We start from the raw sequence: 4460 nt of genomic DNA, 5'->3' as shown, positions 1-4460 counted from the left end.
CCCATTTTTCCAAGGGTCCTGGATCTTTCACTTATGCATATCCACACTAACATGCAAGGTCACCGAAAAAGGGCAATTGTGGTTCAAAACAGAATGAAACCAGACCCATGGTGTCAGCCTGGTATAGCTGAAATCTCTGCAACTACATAGTACTCCACCATCAGTCTTCTGTAGGAATTAGGAGGAGATTCTCTGACTCTGATTGGACACAGCCTCAGGTTGAAAAATAACAAAACCCTCTATATAGAAAAATGTAAGAACTGGAAGGGCATGCAGCAGAACCTCAACCGTGGCTTTTCGTTGATAGTAACTGCCCCGTTTTTTGGAAATTTCAGTTTCCGCGATGACTATAGATCCTTTTGTAATAGAAATCTTCAATAAGCTTTTTTTCCCCAAGTAAAAGGGTGGGATCAGATTTTCAAACAGCAACTCAGGAATCCCAGAATCCCACAGCTTTCTCCTGGATATGCACCACCCACCCTGCCCTCCCCATCTTTGTAGGTTATGCCAGGGCAGCAAGGGAGATGGAGAGGAAGAAAGACCGTGGTAGTGTGGAGGGACGATGAGCTCAAGCAATTCTGCTTTTGTTTCATCTGTTTGCACTGGAAAAAGTCACCAGGCTTGACGGTTTCTATGGCTTACTCCAACTTCAACAGTCTGCGCTTCTGTGTTGCCTATAAATAGTTGATGGTCGCAGGACTACACTTTTATCTGAACAAAGGTTTTGGCAGAATTATACACAGGATGGTACCCTACAAGCCTGGAAGGGAAGAGAGTGTTTTGATAGGTTCGTGGTGAGAAGGGGTCAGTGGGTACCACTGATCTGGATTAAAAGGGGTTACTCAGGAAGCTTCTGGAAAGAATTGACATTTGACCAGACTTGTTGTGAGAGAAGAGACTGACTTGTGTATGACCCCAAGTTGGGAAGGCTCCCTTTCTGAAATAGGATGAAAGTAGATTGTGTCTCCCTCCTGTGTCTGCCCACTTGCACGTTCCTACGAGTCACACTCAAGGATCCCAGATCCTGCAGGTCAGGAAGAATGAAGGAAGTTAGCTGTAGCCGTTAAAAATGGCAAGCCTTGTCCGCCTTTCTCAGGGGTTACAAAGCCTGTAGCAAGGTACAAACATACATCAATTTTATGTAGTTCCTTTAAGGTCAAAGAACCTGTATTGTTCCTGTTATCGAGTGCTGTTCCTGGCATACGATCCTCAGGGCACCTAGTTAGTGTTAACATGGACACATCAAAGAGATGAACAGCCCCTCCCAACCCTCCAGTGATGGGATAGAACAGGAAGGGTTTGGGGTGGGAATGCGATGTCTACAATCAGGTGGGCTCTGTTAGTGATCCCAGAACTTCCTGAGATGAACGAGGTTCTGTTAAAGGGAGGAATTAGCACAAAGACAGGCCATGGTATTGGTGGTTTAGGGCTGTCCTCTGTGCCATTCATTCATTCCCACAAATGTCAGTTGAGCTCTGCTCCAAGGCAGACATAGGTTTGGGGGACGCAGCAGTGAGTAAGAGACAAGCACCCCTATCCTCATGCAGAGTATCTTCTGTCAACAAAAAACTTGAGCACCAGGCAGAGGTAATAAGCTGGCAAGCAAGCAGCTAGTGGGCTGCATTTAGCTTGACATGGATTTTGCTTAGCTCCTACAGTTGCTTAAAACTATATATATATATATAAAACCACACTTAAATTCTGAACATTTTTTCATTTATTTTTAAATTATTTATTTTATTTTGAGACTGGGTTAAGAGACTGGTTAATTTTTGTATTTTTGGTAGAGATGGTGTCTCACCCTGTTGGCCAGGCTGTCCACAAGTGAACCGCCCACCTCAGGCCTCCCAAAGTGCTGGGGTTACAGGTGTGAGCCACTGTGCCTGGCTAAAATTCTAAAATTTTACCTGAACGTCTTAATTTCTAGCTTCTGAAATGTGAGAAAGGTAGCAAAACTTGCCCCAATTCCCAACAGCGGCAGTCAGGCAAAGTTGAGGAGTGGCTGCTCCTTTTAGGGGAAAGTCAGTGCGTCAGTTCTCTACTCTGAGATCTTTTTTGTCCCACCTGGCCTTTTTCTGTTTTATTTTTGAGACAGGGTCTTCTTCATCACCCAGGCTGGAGAGCAGTGGCAATTACTGTTCATTGCAGTCTTGACTCCCTGGGCTCAAGCAGCCCTCTTGCCTTAGCCCCCTGAGCAGCTGGGAATACAGGCGTGTGCCACCACGCCCAGCTAATTTTTAAAAAATGTTTGTGTGGAGACAGAGGTCTTTCTATGTTGCCCAGGCTGGTCTTAAACCCCTGGGATCAAGGGATTATCCCGTTCCAGCCTCCCAGAGTGCTGAGATTATAGGCATGAGCCACCACACCAGGCCAAGAGCAGGGGGTTTTAAGGGAACATTTATAACTTTAAAAAACTAATCTCTCGGCCAGGCGCGGTGGCTCATGCCTGTAATCCCAGCCCTTCAGGAGGCTGAGGTGGGCGGATCATGAGGTCAGGAGTTCGAGACCAGCCTGGCCAACATAGTGAAACCCCATCTTTACTAAAAATACAAAAATTAGTCTGGCGTGGTGGCGGGCACCTGTAATCCCAGCTACTTGGGAAGCTGAGGCAAGAGAATTGCTAGAACCCCAGAGGCAGAGGTTACAGTGAGTTGAGATTGCACCACTGTACTCCAGCGTGGGCGACATATTGAGACTCTGTCTCAAAAACAACAACAACAAAAAACTGATCTCTGCCAGGCACGGTGGCTCATGCCTGTAATCCTAGCACTTTGGGAGGTGGAGGCAGGCTGAGGCAGAAGAATCGCTTGATCCTGGGAGGTAGAGGTTACAGTGAGCCGAGATCGCATCCCATTGCACTCCAGCCTGGGCAACAGAGTGAAACTCTGTCTCAAAAAAAAAAAACAAAAACAAAAAAACAGCAACAAAAAAACCTGATTTCATGCGGGCAAGATTCAAATGTCAACTGAAGTTTGAGATTCGGAGGCCCTGATTCATTAAACCCATAGTTATGTATTGGACCTACCATGAGTTGAATGCATGCATACAGTGTGGTGGGAAGGGTCTGTGAGCCCTGAGAGGCCAGAGTTTGAGAGTCTGGTGGTGCTTCTAGTCATAACAGCCACATAATAGGAAATGAAAGGAATAGTATTTACCTACTAGGTACCAGGCCTATGATAATGCTTTATGTTCACTGACTTACCAAATAACTTACAAACTATACAAACTTTATTATCAGGAACTGTTAGTTATATTTAATAACTCAGGCAAAATATTCATATACTCTTACTAGTACTAATAGTCATTACCATGATTGATCTTTTAGGCTGTCTTTGACGTACAGAAATGGACAGTGTCGTACGGTTCCACCTAATAAGTAGCACTTACCTCTTCTCTGCCTCAATCTTACTTACCTACGTTTCTGTTTGCCTCTTCTTTCTCACTTAGTTTCGAATCAGTTACACTTTGTCAATTTGTAAGCTGTCTTAAATCCTTTTAGGAGCAGCATACAAATAGAAAAATACAGTGTCCCCTATGCCACAACCAGCTATAACCACCATGGACATTTTTGTGTGTTGCTTTCCAGTATTTTTCTCTGCATATTTATGTACATATTGAAGCCAGGTTGAAGACAGCCTGTAATTATGTCAGCCCTGTGTTCTGTTCCGTTAGCATTTCTCCATTTAAACCTGACTCTTTGAAGTCTAGTGCTGTCTCACGACTATGTAACACATTATTTGACTTTTCCGGAATTCTGGCTCTATCTAAGGGGATAGGTTTCCTGTCACCGAGCCTGACTGAACAATTCTGAGATTATCAACACTGCCATAGGGCCCTGAAGAAGCGTCTAATGAATGCAAAAGTTCAAAGCGGTTTTGTTCAGGTGTTATTTTTGGAGACACTTTCTCAGGCTTTTATGATGCAATCCTCTTTGTGCCCCTTTCTTGCAGCAGCTGCGGCCAGGAAAAAAGCACTAAGTGGGCTTGCTTACTGGTCCCCAGGGGTGGGTACCCTGGGCAGGCCAGCCTGGAAGTCAGTTGCCTCCTCTCCAGGCCCTGCCTGGACCGCTGAGAGTCAAGCAGACAGTTATTCGCCATCCCTACCTCTATTCTGTCTTCAGTAACTGGCAGCTTCATCCTGCCGGGGAGTTTGGAATGAGCTAGGACTTTCCCATCAGTCTGAACTCCTGGGTTTTCCCAGGCCTGGTGACTCAGAGGGTAAGGCATCGAGCCGAGGAAGAGAAAGGAGAACCTGGACTCCTGGGTGCCTTTGTCTCAGCACACAATCACCTCCCAGGAAGGTTGTCCTCCACTCACTCCTGTGGAATCTCTCTGCCACTTTGTTGTAAAGAAAGTCAGCCCCAATGAAGGGTAAAAAGAAGTGCCAGGGGGCCGTGGGGACAAGACATATACTGGTAGAAAGGGCACTGGGGCAGGGTCTGGACAGCTGAGAATGTGTCT

This window comes from Mandrillus leucophaeus, unplaced genomic scaffold (genome assembly GCF_000951045.1).
Source record: "Mandrillus leucophaeus isolate KB7577 unplaced genomic scaffold, Mleu.le_1.0 Scaffold858, whole genome shotgun sequence".
Classification (NCBI taxonomy): Eukaryota; Metazoa; Chordata; class Mammalia; order Primates; family Cercopithecidae; genus Mandrillus; species Mandrillus leucophaeus.
The sequence above is the reverse complement of the archived record's forward strand: the minus strand, read 5'-3'. Positions refer to the sequence as shown.